Consider the following 24080-nt stretch of genomic DNA (forward strand, 5'->3'; position numbering starts at 1 on the left):
CAAATGCGACCGCGATGTAGGTCGCGTTAATTTATTTCTCTTCATTTTTTACCCGCTAGTAGAATTGTCTTTTCTTCTTTATTGTCGCCCGTGCAATTGATTGATTTACAACGCGTCGTCCTTGATGCAGCAATCAATAGCTTTGAACTTGTTTGAATCCTTTGTAATTTCCCCCGTAATTTCTGATCAGGACGGTGTTTAGCGCCGGTTCCTCCAAAGTCATCGAGTTTATCTTCTTCGGTCTTGTCCAGAAACGATCTCGTCCGTCGTCAGAAATAATTAATTATTAAGCGTCGAATGTTCCCCCAAAGTCTCTTAACACAACGGCAAGCAAAAATGTAATCGCGTAACCACTCCTGGGAAAATGTAATATTATTAATTTTGTTTCGGAATCCTCGATCAAATTAAGCACCTCCTTATTCCTAGTCCCGGGTGAAATGCGAAAATATCGTCGCGGAAAATTGGAAAAGTAAATCAGAGATCGGCGATAAAATCGGCGAAGATCTCAGATTGAAATTATACGTCTCGGTCCCACACCCCTGGCTTAATTGAAAAGTAATCGTCGTCGCAAAAAATCCTTTCTTATATAAAATGTTCAAATTAAAATCTCGCGCAAAATTGGGGCCTCGTTGTTTTTATTAACTTTTATCAATTTTGCGTTTGCCGCCAAACCGAATTATTAAATTTTTCCTTCGCCTCGGGGAGAAAAAGCCGTTTTGCATCGGCGTGATTCTTTCGCAGTTAAACTCCACAATCTGGAAAACTGGTGTTTGGCAAAAAATGCGTTGGGGAATAAAATAATTCAAGTCGAAGCTGGGAAGAGCAATTAATGCGCTGCTATTACGCCGGTCTTTTCACAAAGATAAATCCGGTGGACTGGCGCTATTTTGATTAATTCGAAATGGTTCAAAGGGGGATTCTTTGCCGCGAGAAATGGAATAGAAACTGATTTTTTTATTCAGAAAGAAAAATTGAATTTCAAGCTTCTCCCAATTAGTTTTAATTTAATCTTTTTAAAATCGGTCGAGAGCTAGAATTTTGCGTAATGGCGAAAGCTTTGTTTCTGGAAACTTGAGTATTTTTAAATTGAATATGTTTACGTTTACGACGGTTTAAGTATTGTTGAGTTGAAATTTGGAGGTTGATGAAAAATCGAAGAAAACTACGTTTACCAAATTACAGGACAGACAGTGGAGTTCAATTACAACTAATACAAGTACGACACAGAATATGTATAACAGCATAATGACTAATGAGTAGTGAATTATAGTGGTTGCAGAAGAAACATTTCTCTTTTATATTACATTATTTTCAAAACATATTTTTCTTATTTTTACCCATTAAACATAATTATGGAATACCATTAGTAGAATTATACATTTTGTTTATCAGTTACAACTTTTTATTATTCTTATTCTATTTTGCACCTTGAACACAGTATAACACTCAAACGGGTTTCGAAAAGGAGTTCTTTTCAAGAATAATTACTTGAATTTTTAATGTTGGTAGAGACTCACAGTGAGTAGTTGCTGCGTGATCACTGCACTTCACGATATTTTAAATTCAAAACTTGCAATTGTTCGTCTAGTTACCAGTGTTACCAACCCTTTATATTTGCCAAATATATATAATTTTCCTAGCATTGTGTTTTGAACTTTTTTTAATTTAAAATTCTAATATGGGCACCATAGAAAAAATATTGTATTACACTCGTTTTGTAGGCCATTTTGTCGCACTTGTTTGCTTTATAGCACTCCTCGCTGCGCTCCTCGTGCTCTAAAAAACGCGGGCGATAAAATTGTATCTTATAAAACTCGTATAATAAATTATTATAATACTCCTGTTATCTTATATTATCTCTTTGGTGCATGAATTATTTCCGAATTTTTTCTTAATTGACGCATAGATTTATTATTGCGAAAATAAGCACGAGTCGCAGACGAATGTCATTTTTTCCTTCTAATTGTAGAGCATTCGGTAAGTAACAAAAATGTTGTAATTTTGAAAATCCCAAAAGAAATTGAGTCATCCAAAGAAAAAAATTGTAGTGACAGAAATAAAGAAAATTCTTTCTATCTATAAAATAAAAATAATAGTGAAGTATGGATTATATACATGTAAAAAAAAGGCTTGAGTACAATTTTTCTAATTATACGTGTTTAAAAACATACTTAGAATTATAATTTTTTAAATTCATTTAATTAAAGTGCACTTGTACAGATTAACAGTTATTTACTCTACAAGTGGGATATGCACAGTATTATTGCACTTATGTGAAATTTGCACAACGAGACCATAGCACTACTTTGACTTTGTGTAATCCCATGAGGGCGACAATAATTCCACGTGTTGCGTACAAAATTTTATTTACGACCGCTCAGAATGTTTTAAAATCGACTATTTTTTAGCATCAAAATTCAATTCAAAAACAAATTACAAATATACCTACGGTGAAAAACAGTAAAATTTTGAGTTGTTTTTATGAAAGTTTACAAAGAGAAAACGGATTATGTAAATTAAAATCTGTTTTCGCATGTGAAAAATGACGAGTCAAACTGATTTGTTTAATTCCCTTATTTACTCCATCGCACACGCGTGCGGTAATAGTTCTTTACGACAGGTATCGTAACGTTCCATTTTACAACAGGAGATGGGATAACCCATCGAGTAGCGTAATCTGAAGGTACGACACGAGTATAGTACAACATTCAATTATTATCCCAAGAAATATTACACAAACCAAAATAGTGGGCCGGAGATATTTTTTATTTCTGTCACGTTTTTTACTGCTAAAATACGGACATTATACACGATACAGACCAAGAAAGTATTTCCTCATACAATGAGATAGCAGCAAATGCGCCAATTGCCAATTAATGACCAGCAGCAAAATTACCATAAAAGTACAAAAATATCACTTTATCACACATCATTATATTGATAGTAAAGTGAGTCATTACTTGTCTTCAGACAAGTATTTCAATAAGTGGAATAAATAGAATATACCGCACTCTCGTAGATAATAGTATATTATTTAACGAGTTCCTGTGTAAACTGGGCTCTTTATGGCATGAGTGGGCCATAAAGAGCCCAATTTACATACGAACGAGTTGAATACAAGGTGTTTTTTTTGTTCGACTAGCCCCTTAAAGGCTCCAAATTGCTTAAAATCTTTAAAAATAGCTTGACGTTTCGTTTTGACAAGTTGTGACATTTATTAAACTCCGTTCACACAGGAGAAAATTCTCAAATTCTTACAGTGTCGAACAAAAAAAATAATTAAATTAACAAATCTGTGATTTCCGGTTTGATAATTATTTTTAATAAAAAAAAACATAATAAACGAAAAATAGAGAAATTGATAACTAATTAATTATTACCATGTGACTTCCTTTGTGTGAATGTGGTTTTACGAATTGTCGCACCATACAGATTTGTTGGCATTTTGTTGTTTCGGAACAATTCCCTGATGAAATAATTTTTGTTTATAATTCAATCTGAACGTGGCCAATCGCCAATATTTTAAATCAGATAACAGAATAACTTTAGAAAAATCAGTCCGGATTGTTTTCGTTTTCATTTCCGCATGCCACATTGTTCGAGTATTTTTTGACTATTCACACGTGACATAATAACAAAGATCAGACGAGAGGATCGTGCTAAGACCACACCATCATCGTCAAGAAAACCCGAACGAGGCCACTTTGTTCGAATGTATCTTCATGTGATTAAGGCCTCAAATTGGAATTGGTCCTTGTTGTAATGCGAACAAACCAGCTGGAGGGGACGCCCGGCTTTCCGTGTAAATCCTGCTGCAGTCTACGGCAGGACGTCAGTGTGGTCGCGTCACACTCCACCCTTCAAAACTCGCGTCGCGACGTCTTCGCCGATGTCTTACACAAGCGGAAACTTGTTAGTTTTTAGTGCCCCATTAACGGCGGCCTTTTATCACCGGCTCCAGGCCGTAACACACTGAAGTGAATCCGTAGTGTGGTGGTGTTTATTGTACCATTCCTGCAAGAGTGTCAGTGAACGTGTTTGTGGGAATCATGAACTGATACGTGCGACCAGTGCGAATTTCGATCGTTTGAGGTTAGTCGATATCCCTCGTTTTCCTGCAACGCCAAATTGCCCCCTTTCGCGGACCCACTCTTAAAAATAAAACGGATTATTATGCTAATGCGGACCAGAATTGGCGCTGTACAAACATATTATCGCAATTCTCTTTGCCGTCATTTTTGCCCCGCATGCATAATTAGCGAGATAAGTGCGGTTTTTGGATTTTTATTTCGATCAAGCCAGTCAATTTCCGACCGCAGCCGAGGGTTAAACAACGACGAGGACACATTTCAAGGGTTGCACTTTTTACCGCTCTACATGTCCCAGATGATGGGAAAAACGACGAGACACGTTTAAACTTTCCCGCTTGTTAATTTGTTAAACTAGGCCTCACAGGGACATTTTTCTTGTCGTGGTGGTTGTAATTACAAATTGCCACAAAAAATCACATGTCGCGAAAAATTCGTTTCTACCCAAGAATGAAACGTCATTTCGTTGCTGGATGCAGTCGTGTTTTACGAAGTTGTGCTGTCGCGCCAGTTTTTATTAAAGTGCAAAATCGAAATCGAATCATCGATCGAAACCAAACAACTACCTGTTGCTTGCGGATTTTGATGGGGAAAATACGGGGTCATTTCTGCAAAGCAATTTTTTTTTTGTTCGATGCCAAAGGCTAGAATTTATCCATAATACAAACAAAAACAATTAAAATCGGAAAATCTAATTATTTTTTTAAATACATATTCTTATAAGAACACCATCATTGAGAGTAGATTTTTCTATCCTGTATTGTCATTTCTTCGTACTCGTACCTAGTGTTGTATCCAGCTTTGTTTAGAATTTTATATACCCAGGAGAGTTATGTTTCCAATAAAACACAACGCTGTCATGTGTTTTTCTAATTAATCAATAACGTTTAATATTTAACAATTAGAGTATAACTGCCAAAGGTTGAGCAATTAACAGTTTGTTAATTAGTCATGAATTAAATTACGTATTGTGATTTGATTGGTATTTCAATCAGTATCAATATCACATACTCGTAGGTATTGCGGGCAAAAAAAGTGGGACATCAAATTTCTGTCAGTTGTGAAAAATTCGATGTAGTTCAAGCTTTATTGTCATTTTTTTTGACACTATTCCAGCTGACAGTTTAAAAATTTATTTTATACTCCTATTTTCCTTTTCCAAATGCCCTCTTCTTTTGATAAAGGTAGATTTTGATTGGGACTTTGCATTAAATAAATATTCACTACGTGCTTACTTACAATCATTCCCTACAACCTACTGTTACGAGCAATACATTTTGGTCGTCAATGTCATTTCAAAATTTGGTTAGATTGTCACAAATTAAAAAATTTCCCTGTCTGATTATGCGCATGTCAACAAAGTGTCAAAAAAATGAGAAAAAAATGACAATTGACGTCATACAAGATGATGATAGGTTATGATATTTACGACTGTTTTACAATGGAACATTTTCGATTGCGTCAAAGAATGACCTTGACAACAAAAATTTATAGCTCGCGACTGTACAATACTTAATAACAACGTCAATCAATAGAATCAGATAAGGGTTATTTCACATTAAAAGTCAAGACAATGACGTTGATGTCCCACTTTTTTTGCCCGCAATAGTACGTTTAAGATGGGCAATTTTTTCGTAATATGTATAAAATAAAATCATTTTTCTACGACTGTTAAAAAACCTGTACTATATTTCATTATTCTTAGTGCGCGAAACATATGTTTATGGTAATAGGAAAAAAATAAAAAGCTTTAAAAAGTTCCCTAGCGTGACATTATTTCACTCTGCTGTTATGCAAATATATGCATCAAAATAGTCGAAGCATGAGAGTGTATTGAAAACAGTTGATCTTCGCTTTAAAAACGTCAAATTTTAAATTTGTGTTTTGCTTTTGATTGCTTTTCTAATTGTACACAGTCGTACAAAAATATAATTTGGAACTCACGCATATGCGTTTTTTTTTTTGTATAAATTACTATTATCTACTATCAACAAACAATGTTAAACTTAGCATTCATTTCAATATCATAATGACGTACTTTCCACATTTGTGTGGAAAGTGACATTTTACCTCACTAGTGCATTAAAGTGCCTAAGCTACGGCCTAGATGGACAATTTCCCTTCTCGTGTCGTAAAATAACAGTTGATAATATGTACTTATATCGTAAATAGTAATTATTAATAAACCCTGATTCATATTTGCCAGTTTTATAAATCATTTTATCGAAACAATGAATTTGGAAAAATCATACATGCAACTTGTGTATAAAGAAGTTGCTGTGTTCGTGTGCGTAAACTCTCCACAAGCTGATCGATCATTCAACAAAAAAACAAATCAAGAGTGCTACCTCATCTTTTGTCTTTTTTAGCTTGATTGTACACATATGTATAGGTACACTGGCGGCCATTAATTTGGAAACACCGGTCTAATCTAGTTTACTGGATATTTCTAATATTTGATAGTGTAAGCGTTATGTCATGAACTCATGTCACTCATGTCATCGTTGCGCGCATTCAACAGACTGTCGCAGCCGAAATTGATATGTCAATAACATTGTCAAAGTGACAAACAATTTACAATAGAAAAATCTTGGTGTTTCCAAATTAATGGCCGCCACTGTACTTGCTATACACAGGCTCGGTTGTATAAAGCTTAGTTGAACATCGTGCCAGCTAACAACGCGTCAAGTCGGAAATCCGCCCATTTGATTGGCTGATTGAAATCCAATGTTAAATATCTCCCAATCAGATCGCTTGACATTATGTTAACTTTAACAACGAACTTGACATCGTTTTATACAACCGGACCAAAGTCGTTTTATTGGTTGCCTACTTCTCGAAAAAATCTGCTGTTAATGATTAAAGCTTTTACCACTTATTCTGGGACAATTGTTGCTACAACTACAGGAAACGTCCGTAAACTTTGCCGAAATCGAAAACTTTTTTTCAAGGTTAACATCAACACCGTTGCTTTAAAACTGACATTTCTTTGACTTTTCACCGAAACATCTGCTTACCGTTGGCGTCGCGTTTGGTCATAAAACTGGTAAATTACCCGATGTAAAATGTTGCTCTTGTTTATTTTATACATTTTCTTCATTATCTGATAATTATAATAACATGCACAAATATAATCCCAACGTCTAAAATTCATGAGGTGTGATTTATTATAAATGGCGTTTGTGACCACAAATTGTCTACGCCCATGCCTTGGACGCTTGTTTACATGGAATTCCGCTGTGACATGACCGATAATTTGCAACGCCTGCTCTGATTTGTTTTCTTTTTCACTTTGTACACAGAACAACTTTTCTGTTAATTAGAAGAAGCTAATTAACATCAATAATTTATTGTATAATTGTGGTTGATATAAAAATGGTTTAATGACTTATTGGAAAGTATTTTTTTAAATGATGCGAGATTCCTCCTATTTCTCTTCTTTTTTTAAATTGGCTTCGACTTTTACCACAAATTAATTAAAAATAAAGAACAGTTTCTCTAAACCTAAATTAAGGTAAGCTCATTTTTTTTGTCAAATTAAAGCTTCGATTTTCGGATTTTGTATGTAGAATGAGATACATACTAAGAGGCTTTGTTTTAATAGGATTTAGTGAATCTCACTAGAGGAGAAGGGCCGGAATAGACGATCTCTCGACTTAAAAGGACTATTAAAAAAACAATCATTAAGTAATGATGTTTTTTAATGAGTAATTGCAACAAATTCAACCGTCGAATAGATCCATTAGTTAAATGATATTTTGGTGGGTGGAAAAATGTGTGGGTCAGAATAATATAAACCGCAAATAAGTGAGTCCGTTCGTGGACCAGTTGGTGTACAAAATGAAGCCACATTGTGTTGCAATTTTAAAATAATTTTTTGTTCCGGTTTAATTTAAACTGTCATCGCGTGAAGTGCTTTATTTAGCAGATTCACTGTGTATACTGTCCCATTAAGGCCGTTTGTGGTGTAACGATTTACATTAGTTCGGATTTGACAGCAGATTTATGCCGAACCGCCATTAGAGTAATGACAGTCGAAAATAGGATTTTTGTCCGGAGCGGATGCAGCAACTAATAGACTGTTTTGCATTCAGTTATTCAGTATATCGCAAAACGATAATTAATATAATTTAAATTGGAACGTCATTTTAATTTCGTTTTGAGCTGTGGGCCAATAAGGAAGCGCTTCCCAACTCAGAACCGTCTTAATTTTTAATATGGTGGAGCCTCATCCGAGCTGTTAATCTTCGCAGAAGAGAAGGATACTGCCGTGGCCCGAAGTCACGTTTTGATTTATAGTTTTCAAACAGCAAACTTAGTCGGAGTTCTTAAGACTCGCTTCATACTTCGGGGACCGGTGAGGATTTTTCTTTTATTCTAAACGCAAACCCTTAACGTCTTTGTGTGCGTTCCTGGCAAAATTTATCACGTTTCACGCACAAAAATCTTCACCGATCGACGGAAAAAATTAAATGTAAAAAAGGCGTCGGTAATAATTTGAAACGCGAAACTGTCAGAGTGCACTACCTCCTCTTCCGTGTCGAAACGAAATAAGGAAGCGCCCGACATTAGATACGACATAAAACACTATATTTCGTGGAGGAATTATCTGTATTACATCAACAGGGTTGACGAGACGCCCATGATAAATGGCATCACGTGTCGCCCTAAAACGGGGGTTATTTTTCAAAGCCGGAGCTGTTTATCGGATATTTTTGCTTCCTTTATTACGTCGGTTTATATAAATTATTATATTTCATCCCCCGATATTCGGCCGATCCTGGCCGCAACAAGGACGACCTAACTGTCCGATCTGAAGGCGGCATCTCCATTTTGACGAGAAATGTTTTTGGCAATCACTTGCGAAACTTGTCCCGGCCATAAAGTGCGCTCTTCACAGATAAAACGCTTCCATAATTGACGCACCAATTTGGATCTGCTAGATCATATGGCAACTGAAACGTAATTATTTGGGAAGATAGTTTCGTTAGGAGTCGTTGATGGTCGCGTCCTTGAAACTTATATCCTGATTATTCCTTCCTCTTATCGTGGTTGTTCGTCTAACCCCAAATCCTGGCGCTGCTCCGAATATATCAGATTAATTGTCGCCAGTCCTAGCAACTCTTCTTTCAGCGGTTTTACGGTTTGTTGGCTGTGAATTGGCGCCACTCAACGGTTTCATACTCCCATACATTATTCTGAATTTCTTTCAAACTTTCGGTTTATTTCATTATTTCACTTTGGCAGGAAGAATTAATTTAAGACCGCGGCAAAGAAAAACTTTTTAAACTCTTAACCTCTCGACCTCTCTTCTTTGTAACTGAATTTATCCAGAAGCTGAGTGCTTGTATCAAATTAATGTGATTAAGAAACGGTGTTGCCTTCTTGTACCCTAATTAAATCATTGAATAAAATAAAAAATAAGCGACATCGCTAGTTTTTCACTTGGAATCGTTGTCTGTGGTTAATAATTAAATTCTTCTGTTTCTTCCATTAAAACCTTCAAAAACTTTTAGTTTATTTAACGTTGTCAAAGCTAAAAGTCGATTTTACAAGATAACAATTTAGGACATTGCTACGTAACTTCTTGAAATGGAGGAGAAGGCCTTTCTACGTCTACGTATATACTTTGGATAACCTATCAGAAGCTTTTGTGACATTTTATTTGTTAACGAGAAAAATTATTTTTCAGTGGCATATTTTTATAAGTTTTGGTAGATTAATAAATGTTCTGTAGCAAGAATTAAAATGAACTAGAGCCTAGTTACAAAGTTAATTTTCAAATCAGCGCATTAAAGTACTTTCCAATTTCAGTTTAATGACATGATGGACTACGGTTTCACATTTTATGATTAATTAGCTACATAAAATATTTTGTTGTGAAATGTTGTGTATTTGTTGATGAATTCGTAAAATTGTTACCAATTAAAAATATTTCTCCTAGGAGAAAACAAACTGATCAATACTGGCTTCAGTACTTCAACACTAAAGTTAGTGTTAGTTAGTTAGTGTCAGAAATTAAAATTTGCTAAACTACACTCTGAAAAAGTTTTCGATCGTAAAGGAAAATTCCCTTTTAAATTGGGCATTTTTTCAGCGTGCAAATAATATGTATTATGTATATTACTCAACAAGTATGTAAGGATGAAATTTGCGGCCGGAGTGCTGTAATCAACAGAATGAATAATAGCCATTTTCTAATAACAAGTAGAATTCGATACTTTTTCTACGTCCAAATGTTATCATTTTCGCTACCAAAATTGAGTTATTGGTTCTTTTTGATAAAGCACAGACGAATTATGACATTTCAAAATAATTATGATTTATGAATATTGCAAATTCAATATTACGATTGATCACCTGTGGAGTAATGAGCCATTTTACTACTCAAGGCCGTGGATAATGAATGTCATTACTTAACAGTTAGCAAATAATGAATTTATTAAATGTGTTATATAGTATAATATGAATAGGAGTAGTAAAGTACTTTTTGTGCAACCGTACGCGAAACAAGCACTTCGCGTACCTAAAGCAGGCCGCGAAATCCAATTTTACAGTACCTAATAGTATTATTTAACTAGTTTTAGTTCAGATCATGCAATGAACGTTCTAAAATATCAATTTTCCAAATATTCAGGGCTAGTACATTTCATGTGACAAAATTTCTCGTTTAAAAACCATTTGCGGCGATAATCGCGATTCGCATAAAAAACATGCATTCATTTTTCGCAATTTTTATGCATCCACATTCGATATCGAATTAATTCTCTATTATAAAGCACGGCACAGAGAATAAATTCGTGCACGAGTTGGTTTTTACGAGTGCAGTAAAATATTTTGTCAGGGACGGTGTTTGATCTTGATGCAACTCTTTCATCTCTTCTCGCGAGACTCGACGTAATCTTCTTTCTTTAATCCTCGATTGTGCTGCAGCAATTTACAAGCGTCGACACTAATCTCGGGGGTAAATCTCTCAGCAAGAATATATTCTATAACTTAACCTCTTACAGTAACAACAAACTTCGACACTTCACTCGATTTTGTGCTGTTGCATGTGATTTTCCTTCGATGGGGACAAATTAATTTTTCAGGAGCGACTGCATGATTCGAAACAATGCTTTCACGTTTATTAAAAATTTGTCGCTGTAAATTATTAAGTTGCAAATGGTGCAAAAGAGAAATGTGTATTATGTATGGTCTTGGAAACGTCAATATTACACTTTTTTAAAATTCAACAATATGTGTTTGTGGGAAAGTGCTGAATGCAGCGTCCCAGTGATGTATATTTATCAGCATTTCCATTTCGGCGGCGAAATAGGTTTTTGCTTTTATTAAAACAAATTTTCAGTAGTTTTGGGAAAACTAGATCGTTTCCCGGTCACAGCACCATGACCTGTGTAAAAACAGCGAAACCTATGCGTGTCGAGATAACAATTCTAAAAATAAAAATATTCCTTAAAGGAGAAAGCCGATAGAGTTTTAATCTGCACCAACAAGCAGTATATGTCAAAGAAGAGATTCAGCCCTCAGTTTTCCTTTTTATTTATATAAATAAAACGTTTCCGTGTCAACCCTTGCGCCGACAGATGTGCTCAGTTGTGGTCGTTGTGACAAATGGAGCTTAATTAATATTTTTTAAGGGTGACAAAAAAACCGTCCGGCATGAAAATGTTGAGAATGGCAAATTTATTTATTCAAATCCTTTGTTCTTTGACACGTTTTCGATACAATTCCGCATTAAAATAATTCAATAAGCGCCATAAATAATTTCAAAATAAACTTCCAATTTTAAATTGTACACATTCTGGACACGCCGCAATTAATTTTAACATCGAATAACAATTACACGAATTAAGCCATAAATTACTTTTATGAAAACCCTTTTTGTGAGCGTGTATTATAGTTTCTGGCGATAACTCACAAGACTGGCTTTTCAAGTTTAATGAATCTTTTTCAGGAGTGGATTTTGAAAAAACTAGATTTTTTGCTCGTCTCCTAAATTTTGCGCACGCCGCTCGGATTAATCTAGTGAAAATTATTTGATATTGTTCGAGGTAATTGCAGCTTTTTCAGGTTGGTAGAGGGATAAATTTATGCAGTAATAAAAAGCTGGGGCCAGTTTTGAAACAATAGCGCAATTCGAGGGCTTCCACAGAGCGGCTTCGCTAATGTTCCCAATAAAAATTAATTTCGAACACGTTTTTCATCAGGTGCGGCCGGTTCGAAGAACAGATTTGCGAATGAACGCTAATCTACCAGAAAGAAAAAGACTTTGTTTTGGGTCAATATCGCAGATCTCGTCGATGGATTTTATTAAATTATGTGAGCTGTGATACATTTGAAATGTAAATTTGTGGAAATAAAAGCCTTAAACGTTCCTGTTTATTGTTGCGATTTATTTACATCAGGTTCCATTGTTGTTCCAGTGAATGCATACAGAAGAAATTTACCGCAGAAAATTATAGTCGTTAAGATTTTTTATTTTGATTTGTGTGTTGTGTATTTTTTAAATCATCTTTATAAGGAAACCACATAATAAAAGATCAAGACTTTTACATTTCACCTCTAAATGTTCGTTGCAAGGTTATAAAACTGTTTTGATTTTTCGAAAGTAATTTGAAACTGGACTAACATAATGTTTGTATTGGTCGTTATTTGTAAAGTACTAAAATAAAAATATATATAATTTAATGGTATTAGTAAAACAATCTCTGAAAAACTTCGTCTAACGTAAATGCAATATTATAGCATTTTTTCAATTTACAGAGTTATTTTTTATAGCTCAGCATTCCTTCTTTTAGTAGTTTTCATTTTATACGTCATAAAGCCTACGTTGCCACTTACAGTTTTAAAGCAGGGGTTGGTAAAAATGAAATGGGAGAAGAAACCAGATTCGCATTGTCCCTACACAATTCTGACAACAAAAACATATTTTTTAAGAAATACTTAATACTAGGAGGGTGGAGGTGTGAAGAAGTTCAACATGTCAGTGCAAAATTTTTTCAGCCTTGGCTGCACCCGAAAGCTGTCTCATTGTGAAGCGAACTATTCGGGGAACTAGCCCATTTTATTTTATTAGTGTATCTGTTCGACGACTAGGCTATAGTTACACTTCTGAATCTAAGAAAGTTTCCTTTGAAGCAAACATTTGAAATGTCGGCTGAGGATCACTCTGCGCAGTTAATTAAAGAAGTGCTGACAAAAACAAAAACAAATCGATTTGAGATTCAAAGGAGTTAGACGCCAATTTTTTTATTTGGGTAATTGAAACGAATTTTTCTTCACTCGCACTGAAATGAAATTTTCATTAGATAAGTATTTCATTTTCTCTTAAGTGAAAATTCTTAGCTTATCTTTTACCGCTTATGAATGACAGATTTTAATTTTTCGTGCTTGACATCAACAAATTCTAGAGTGAATAATTCATTTAATTTTTAAAAATTTTCGAGATTAAAATGAGAAGTGTGTCACTTCCATACTCTTATATATAAAAAATAATACATTTTGACCGCAATGTAGAGGCCCTAGTTGGCAGCAAAAAGCAAGCAAAGCTGTCAAAGATTCGGATGTCAGTTTGACTTTTATAAATTTTTGGGCACCAAACGTAAGGAAAGATAACTCAAAAACTCTTTGTACGGCCAATGTCGGACGATATCCTGTCACTAAGACGAGACGGTGCGATTATTTGGAAAGATAAAATTGGGGGTAGCTTAGCCCAGTCCGCAAAATAAAATATGTAGCTTTGTTTTGTCGTTTTTGCAAAACTCAGCAATTCATCGCGAGATAAAGCTAAGTTGAGCCCATTGTGTAAAGCTTGGAAATACCGTATGAAGAATTCCTTTTTCTTACTCCTTCCTGTTCTTTTTATATCACCTCCACTAAATCTCTTTTTCGACATTCCATCTGTTATACGCTTCGAGATTTATACGACTCGCGGTTTATACACCTAGTTTTACACAAGTCTAATGCACACCCGAATTTTGTTTATAAAAAAATGTCCTGACGGCGATAAATATCGCCGGCCCCACGGACGACAGCGACAATTCCAAAAATGAAATTTATCTCCTCGGTTGAGTCAGTTTGAAAATTTCTTGTGTCTGTTCTCACGACTTCGATTTCGATTCTACGGCGATGGTCGCGTATAAATATGAATGTTTAGACTGGCTGAGATGTGGAACGAAAAGCGAGGGAGTTGCGGATGCATAATTTAGTGCAGGGGTTGGCGAAGGAATTATATTAGGAGTGCATCTGTCGTTTGACGTAACCGGGGAAATACCCTTTCGTTTGCTGCTCCGACTTGTTTCCTTTAATTATTGCTACCGGCTCCGCTATATTTGAAACTTCACAGCTGGCAATGTACTCAGGAAATTGTCAAATAAAGTACTAATGAGCGGCTTAAAAATAAACCGGCGACTTATTTTACGCGCGATATTATTTCAGGACCATCTTCGAAGGCTTCCACGATGAGCGTCGTTGAGGACACCTGCGTTGCAAAAATTTCACGTTCATGAACGTTTTCTCCACGAAACATCGTAACAATTGACGGTTGTTTTTCTTATTTGACCGTCATACATTTTTAATTTTTCGTAATCCATTCATAATTTAAATTTCTTGAAAAGGCGCCATTTTGACTGACACTAAAATCGAACGCTGCATGTTGTCAATCACGGTGACATTAGATGACTTGATTTCTTCAGAACGCAAAGATGTTTCGTACATTCGAGCTGACAAGTTATTTACATAATGTTCGGTTTAAATTCAGCATTCACAAATTAGAACAAATATTGATAACTATGGAACTGGGGCGTGGACAAAAATGTAATAACAAAACCGAATTCTTAAAAATATTATTCAAATATCGTGTGATAATCGAGTCAGCCTTGAACATGTTGGTGATGCGATTAGAAAGAAGACATTTATTTAATATTGCATAAATGACATGAATGCGAGGAAGTAAGGTTAGGAAGTTGTTTCTTGATGTTTCATGTATTTTAAATATGTGTGGAATTGTGGTTCAAGTTACAAAGAATTCTTTACAAAGATTTTGACAAATAATTTCAATTAAACCTCCAAAAATGCTATAACTTTAGACGCCACAGTTAGATATGTAAATTGTAGAATACATACGGTTTCATCCTCAACACTGACTCGCTTACAAATTGTTCTTGATCAGATGATATAACCTCAGAATGCAACACTTGGTGCAATATTCTAGTTCTAATTACAGCATCAGTTGCTGTCCGAGTATCCATAACTTCTTCAAAGGGTTGAGTTAAATGTTGTAGCTTGTGCTTTTAAATTAAATTATCAACATTGTTTTGTCAGGTCTTCCAATAAACTTTGGCTAAGGAGTATTCTCCAAAAAAATAATCATTGATCACTGGGATACCGTTTTTGTAGGGCCAGTCACTTGTTGTTATATTGCATATAAATAATAAAAAAGTTGCTTAACATTTTATTTTATCTTTGTAAATTTTATTCATTGCTGCGATTTCAAAGATCTTGGAACATCCATAATTTATATTTCAAGGTTCAAACTTTTTCAGTTGAAAAAACTTATGTATAAACATAGAACTTTGCTCTCTATTCTTTGCATCGGAGGAATTTGTAAATTTCGTTTTCGATTTGATTTTTTAAGTTTAATTAAAAGCATTTCTGCTTTCCATTGTGCTGCTTTACGTTTTGTGCGATGCGAAGCTGGAGTTTTAAAGAACTGAAAATTTCATAAACCTACGTAGGTTGAAAATGTTCATCTCTGAAATAAAAGCAAAACTCTGTGAGGCTGTGTATGAGGTTTCGTAAATATTTCACCAATCAAAAAGCATTTTCACTCATTTTTGGTCAGGTACCCTGAAAACACAAAGTTCGAGAATTTTATATTAAAACATATCCAGCGATTAACATTCGCAAAATTCCAGTCACAAATAATTGTTGCCTCGGTAGATGATATGCTTTGGATTTTAAAGCCAATTTACACCTTTCTGTGTTAAATCCAGTTATCGAAATAAACCTGCGCCGCGTAATGCAAATATAAATACTGATTAGGGTAGTAATAATAATATATTGGTAATAACCGTAAAAATGAGTCTGGTCTACCAGACTAGGCTTTATTTAAATTAATTTTTTAGGCACCGTTAATGAAAACGGTAATTTTACGTACTCACAAGCGGACGAAAAGTAACTCTTTTTCGTACGTTGACCGTTGCGCCCTCTGTTGGTCTGTTTAGTAAGTTTGCAACGACCCCGACAAAACCGATAACTGTCCTGTCATCATAAATGATTTACATAAATAAATAATAATAATAATGTATTGCAAATAGTAAATTTCTTGTTTTGTTGGCAAGCTGACAAGTGATAACAAATACTATAAAAAATTGTTAATTCATTTATCTATTTGAAAGAGGTAGATACAAAATAAATTTGTAATTTGTACAATGATGTCTTTTGCTTTGTGGTTCGTGCGGTTGCCTAAAATTTTTTATGTGCACCTCTGCCCAAAAATTGCTTTTTGTCTTCGCCCAAAAATGGTTTCTTTTTGGACCTTTTTCAAATTTTTGCTACTCTAGATTATTTTATTTATTTTATCACTCAAACTCGTTTCTATTTTAGGCATAGACCGTGTAAAGAGTCTAATTACACTTGCAACAACTCGAAATTAATTTTTTTATATTGAATATTTTTGGTAAAATTTAAATAAAATACTAATAGAAACCTGATTACGAAATAATGAATCTATTTTTGCCATTATTTTTCTTTCTTCAGTGATATGTGTACAGTTGGTTGCAAAAAAAACGGGAAACGAAAATTTTCCTAATGTAAATTTGGTTTTGTCCATTTGTCAATTAACTGTCTACTTGACAATACCTATCAAATAATTTTTAAAAATGTCACTGAATTTTTACGTTAATTCTAACCTATCCCTCGTAAGAAGTTTTCACACTATGAAGAAATTGTGAAAATGTGTCAATTTTATTCTGACAGTTCCCGTTTTTTTTGCAACCAACTGTATATATTTTATAGACGAGGATGGTTTATGATTCATTCTCTCCGACACAGCAGGTCCTGACAAGGAATCGAAAAACTGTCATAAAGGAAGTGTCATGCGATTTGTGAAATTTGGTTGGAGCTTCTTTTTGCATTTAAGATTAAGTCGGTCAGTTGTTCAATGAAGTCGTCTTTTTTAAAAGTGGATTAAATCGACGAAATGTGTAAAAGGGTTTATCGTTCAAGAAATCTCAAAGCATCTGGCGAATCTGCACCTTACATCAAGTGGTTAACACCCGGAAGAGATTTTAAGGTTGGCAGGAATCTTGGGAATATGCACCAAGCGCCGGATACCTAAGAACTGTTATTGTAAGTCAAGAAAATATTGATTTGGTCCGGAATATGGTTCTGTAAAATAATAGGTTGTTCAGAGCAAATTGGAGCGCATTTGTGTGACTCTCTGGGGCCCTCGGTTCATTTGTTTACAAGTATGGACAACACAAACGTCCGCCACTTTGCTCTGGACAACCTATTAGACAAATTATAGTGAAATGAATAACAGAGAGTTATCGTTTTTGTGTAAGAGTGTCAATGTTTTTATCCAATTAAATAGGACATTCGACAACTGAAAAATGCAAATTTAACTATGTAGTATTCAAGTTCGGATGGATTTCTTGCAAGAATTGAATAAAATTGTTTGAATTTTCTTTGGGTTTGAAGATAAATAAACGATGAACCACTCTCGCAGTTAAGCGACATTGGGTGTAGAACAATACACCCATGTTTCTGACCTTTAGAAACTTCGAATAATAAAATTACGTGTCTGGCAAAGTTTTCACTTTGAATTATTAACAACACTTTAAAATCGATATCTAATAAATTTACCATCACCTATCTCAGCGATTCACTTTACGATCGAAAATCAAAGCAAGTCATGAATGACATACCACAGTTGGCAATTCTGATTCATGATCTCCAAATTAAATGTCATCTGTCATCGACAACTTTGACAAGCTAACGGTTTTGTTTATTTAGAATAATAACAACTGTGTTTACTTTATATCAGAAAATTTATATAATTGCGAATTATAATATATCATAGAAATGCAGAACAACTTGAAAATAGCGATTGGTATTCCACCAAAAATATCCAGATTTTCAGGCCACGTATCAGCAGCTTATTTAATAAATCCGCAAATCCATGGATTTGCAAAAAGAAGCAGGTAGTGTCTTACGCAAAAAATGAAGTGGATAAAAATATTTAAGTCACTAAACAAAGAATAGAGCAGTCCTCAAAGAAATCAATTCGTAGATTGCCCCAAGAAATCAATGTATGTTATGACACTTATAAATTTATCCTGAAAAAAGATTTGCAGACGTTCTCCTATGGTGTATACTCGCATGTATGTTGTGCATAAACTTAAACCGTTTTGCTAGGTGAACCAACTTTTTTTCAAATAATTTAAATATAAATATTGTTTTGGACAAGACTTTCTTTAATGATGAAGCCTGGTTTCGTCTTTGTCGATGTGAATTCTCAGCATCTAAGGTCATGGCACACGGAGAACCCCCATTCTACATTAACATAACATCCACTGGACAGTTATCCTAGTTTGGATTAACATATTTTCGAATTTATAGCAGCATCCATTTAAATAAAAAATATTTTCCCAATTAATTTCTGTTTTTATTTATAGATTTCATTTCAACTATTGGTTAAAAAAAAACAATCAAACTGAATTTTTATGCCTTGAAATTAAAAAAATAAATATAAAAATTTAATTTTTAATTATTAATTTAAACTGTATTAAAATAACTGATTAATGTTATACTATGCACTTATTGGTTGTACCACTTGTTTTGACTCTGCCAAACATTTTAACAGCGAGTGCTGTTTAAGCTGTGGCAATAATGACGTTTCACATGTTGCCAACTGCACGGTGTTAATCATAGCCTGCTCTAATCCCTCCATTTTCGATCGCACTTTATTACAAATTTACAGCTTCAAAGCAGCACAATACGTATCCACTTCCTAAATGGCAAACTTGCGCGAAATCGCTCGTATTGAAATTTCTAAATCACTTCAGATAAATATTATATGAGATACAGCAATAACAAATTATTGATTTTCCTCATGGCACGATAAAACGAACGTGATACAACTTCCACACTGTTTAATTTAAATCTGACAAGTTTACGTTCCTCACTCACATTTCCCTCTGAAAGTTAAGTAATAAAAAGACGTGATGCAGCAGAACTTTTCCTAGTTTGTGCATCAAATATTTGTCTCAAATCGAAAATGTGCTGTTGATGCTATAGCGCCGCTTTGCAATCCAATAGCAAATAAAACTACCAAAGCATTTCTTTATGACGGATCCTACGTTTTATTTCCAGATAAATTTTTACCGTTTGGTCCAGCAGGATTAGTTCCGAAGTAAACTTGGTGACGTTGTGATTGAGACGTTGTTCCAAGTTGCAAAAATTGAGCAGCCGCATCTCGCGATTGGTTACCAGTTTAAAATGCCACGAAGCTAAGCCAGTTCATGCTATAAATACAGCATAAACACCGGCCTAAAGTTGTCTTTGAACGACAGCGCTGACAGTTTATTATTGGTACCGTCACGAATTTCCTACGACTCAATTATTAAATTCCGATTAACTTTTATTCATTTATTCATACCCTCGACCCATAAAACATCGCCGTCGCAATTACAAAACAACCAATCGAATCGTATTAAATGTTAATTCCGTTTGGTCGTCTTTGATCGGCTACGTGCTTTTTTTGCCAACACCTCCGGACGGAATTAATCAAAACCGACGAAAAAAAAATTTTTTATTTCGTCAGACGCGTGCTCGCCCCCTGAAAATAAATAATTCCGAGAGCAGAGCAGGTGTGTGCATATTTAAATTTCGGAGCGGCTGGAGCACCACTCACTTCAATCATGATGGAGCAGACGTGTTCTAATTTAATTACAAAGCTGCCGATCTCGGCTAATTTCTAAAAATTATAGTGGGGACCGGCGAAAAAATATTTTCTCGGGGTCGGCTCTAAGTGCTATCTGAGGATCCCCTTCGAATTTTATCGGGGGGACCTCGTTGCATGTCTACAGGGTGTTTTCTTGAAACAACAACCAGTACTTTGGTGTCTTAAGCGAGAATTGAAACCAAAGTAAAAAAATGGTACCTATTAGGCATTCACGATCTTTTTGGGACCGAGTTGGCTATGATTTTTTCTTTTCATGTTGGACTAACTGACTCAGTGATGCAACGGATGCAATTTTTTTTCCTGTCAGTGTCTGTTCGACATTTTCTTGCCACCGCATTGCCAGATTTATTAATTTAGTATTCCTAAGAAACTAAATGATTTATTAAGGGTGTAAAAATAATTTAAATTTCCGTCAAAGGAACAGTCAAAATTGCCAAAATAATTTTATTACGATAAAAAATTTCTATTAAACGATTTAATTTAATTTAAAAAAGACAAACCAGATTTAAGAGATCCGGCAACAATGTACCTATTCAGAAAATATAACCCTAAACTGAAAACAACCTAACCTAACACAAAAAGTGTAAATTTCCTTTAGGGAATTTAGTTATCACCGAGGTACTGCCAACAAAATCACTAGATGGTCATAGCCAACTCGGTCCCAAAAAGATCGTGAATGCCTTATATTTAATATGTTATTCAATCTGTCTCCATGGCGACAGGTACATTTTGATGCCACCACAGCCTACAGGACTTCTTGTTTGTTACTAATCAAATATGCATGGGTATGATTGGCATACGCTTGGATAATTTAGTCCTTTCTCTGGATAAATTTGATTTCACATTCAGAAGGTCTGGGGTATTAGACGCCAAGCTAATATTGACCATATTTCTCCGCTAGGGTAATTATTTATCCGTGCATCAATATGTAGGAATACGCAAATTTTCTTTTGCAAGTTTTGAAAGTTACGATAAGAAACGTTTCTCCAATTTCTATTCGTCTTCTGTTCAAATTAGTATATAAACAATGGACTTTATCTAGTCAACATACCAGAACCTGATACACTGATAATAAATTTAGATCCTGCTACCCATAAATCTCACTAGCGAGACAGGATTAATAGGAAGATCTGAACTCATAGCTGCCAAGAATTTCATTAACAAGCTGATTTTAACAGCGCAGTTTTATTACAGACATTTTTCTGAATTATCAGTTGCTAGAAACTCCATCTGATATTTTATCACCAGGGACATATAATATATTTTCATATTTGTCTACGTCCAAAATGAAAGTCTAAACTGTTTTCTTCCACAATTTTTCTGGAAACAATATACCGGGTGTTCACGGAAAAGTGGATTTATTTCTGATTGATTTACTTCCATGTACTGACTCACACTTTAAAGATTCAAATTTGTAAAGTTGAAGGTACCGGAAACAAACTAAACCAAAATTTTCGCGCGGACACTCAGTGTAATATCTGTGTTCATAACTTTTTTAATCTCAAATAATTAAACTCTTCATGTCGTAAAAATGAGCACACTGTGTTGATAACTGCTGAAATCAGGCTCATAAATGTTGTAAATCAATAGGGGCTAGTTTATACAGGGTCATTATAAATGATTGTCCCATCGCAGTTGGCGTTGAAAACACGCACAAATTTGGGAGGTGCCGCCAGCTTTGCAACGTTAGACAAACTAGTAGACAAATTTACACTACCCCCAGCAGCGCTACCTATCGGCGATGCTAGTCTCACTCATGTTATAAAGCTTGCAGCACATTCAACGCCTACTGCGATGAGACAATCATTTATAATGACCCCGTAGAAAGAGAATATGTATAATAAATATTTAATTCGATTAAATTTTAATGCGCGGTTAATCCATGAATCCGAAACTTCAGTTGGTTCAATCTGATCACGTGTTCAGTTAATCTCGAATTTGATTACGATTAACTTAATTTCGCTTCTGTAAACTGGCCCAACGTGAAACAGTAGTCCGGCCTGCAGTTCAGTATTTGAATTTTTCTGCAAAAATTCGAAATGGTAAGAGCGTGGAAATTTTAATGCGACCGAAACATTCAATTATCATAAATCCCATCCATCAGAGCATCACATGTAGGTGGGCTCTTCCAGCAGATAAGCCTTGTCTTCTGAAAACTGGTGAAATCGTGTACGCTGCATTAATCCATGCATCATCATCAATCATAATAAAAGCTAAAAGATATTAGGCGTCTAGATAGCTAGTGTTTTGAAGCGTAGCGAAAACTAAGATGTAGTTATGCATTAAGAATGATTTATGCGACTATTTTCAGATGTCACGAATTTTATATTTGCGAAAAGGTGATCAAGCGTGATGTCTTGTTCACCCAACATAATTCCCCCCGAAATTTAATTAATAACGTCCAGAACGTCAAATTTTCCGAAATTTAATTAAACCGACAAAAAGCAATGAAACAAAACTCATCCGACTTGGCGAGAGGAAATAATTTTCCTTCGATTTTGCATGTTTACCCCGGTCTGTTTGTTTTCATCAAATAATTCGAAAACGTCCAAAATAAAATTAAGAGAGAGCAGTCGCTCCAGACCCGTTTCAACATTCGATACACATTTCTTCGTAAGGTGGTTAAGTTGTTCGAAATGTCTCCTCTTTGACGCGGACATTTTTGGACGGACGAGAGGGTTTACGCATAACAATGTCGTCCTTGAGACCCATCTTCCATGACAATTGCGAAATCCTCGACTTCATCCGAGTCGCAAAGCGTGTCCGGACTTGTAACGGAGCTGCCCATTAAAAATGTTCTTCCAACGACTGGTTTGTTCGTGTTAAAGGGTGTCGACTAATTACTTTCTAACACGTCGCGTGATGGGATGGGGCGCAGTCCAGGTGGTAGCATTATCATAATCTCGATGAAAACGTTTGGGTGAAACTTACATTGGATGGTTCATTTGATGTCCATAATCTGTGTAAAATATGGCGAGTACAAAATCCGGAGCTTACCGGTTTTTTCATATATCCCCTTTTCGAGCTGATTGGATCTTTATTATGCTCTTATCTGCTTACGAGGGGACAAACTTATCCGACAGTTATCCACTCCCATACGAAGATTATAAAATCCCCTCCCATTACCGTAATTAGCTTCTCCCGAATTTATATCCCCATTATTAGCAAAATTTACAGCCGACGCACGATTCCTCCACCAAATCCACAACAGAATGTTTACCTCGAGGTAGATTCTGAAATCTGAACAGGAGAGAAGAAACATTAATGAATGCGACTTAATAATGAAAGGTAAACTTGGATCAAGCACCTAGTTCCTGAAATGCGATATACCTAGTTCCGGAGATAATTGCCCCGGAGTCACAGAAGTGGATTAACATGACCAAATTTGGTCTGAGGTTTGGTGCATTTTTGGAAACAAACCCCCCAGCCAATAATTTGAAATTAACTCCCCCGGGGTGAATCTGTGCATAATTCCGTGTCTGACTCGGCTGGTCCTTTACCTTCCACTGACATTCTTTGATCCTTGGAGCCCGGTATTAATTTCAACTTTCCTCCAGCAGGCGTTTGTTCATAAGCGGATGTTCATTTGAATTAGGTGGTTGAGAGGATTCACCCCCATAGTGTACAAATAGGCACAGCCTGTACGCTCACATTTAATGGAGGTACATAACATTTTCCATGCATTTATATCAGCCTGATTATTTATGCAGGAACGTTGGCCTGAATCTGAGACGCCCGAACACGTCGTCAAACTAATAAATAAAATAATAAAGCCGCGATCTAATTAATGGTGCCATTAAATATTCACTAGTTTTGGCCGAGTAAGTGCTCGAGATGAATTCGCTTCAGTATTTGCTCACTTTGCCCAAATGTTGTAAACAAACGGTGAAATTTTAACTAAATTAAACTCTTTGTGTTCCACGTCCCGGAATTTTGCACGAATCTGCGCAAAATCAAAACTGATGTGTGAGGAGTGGATGTTTGAAATTTTGTTAAAGCTCGGATGGTGATGGTATTTTGGT

At 35.2% G+C, this 24080-nt stretch overlaps 1 protein-coding gene across 2 annotated transcripts in view; it reads left to right on the forward strand.

Moving 5' to 3' along the window:
* Positions 1–3814: 3814 nt before the first annotated feature.
* Positions 3815–24080, forward strand: part of LOC138134932 (protein artichoke) — a 62924-nt gene continuing 42658 nt past the window's right edge. For both annotated transcript variants that reach the window (XM_069053531.1, XM_069053533.1), the window contains exon 1: positions 3815–4092. The gene's annotated coding sequence lies outside the window, so the exon portion shown is untranslated. The remainder of the gene's footprint in view (positions 4093–24080) is intronic.

The sequence above is a fragment of the Tenebrio molitor genome, chromosome 7 (assembly GCF_963966145.1).
Source record: "Tenebrio molitor chromosome 7, icTenMoli1.1, whole genome shotgun sequence".
NCBI classification, from domain to species: Eukaryota; Metazoa; Arthropoda; class Insecta; order Coleoptera; family Tenebrionidae; genus Tenebrio; species Tenebrio molitor.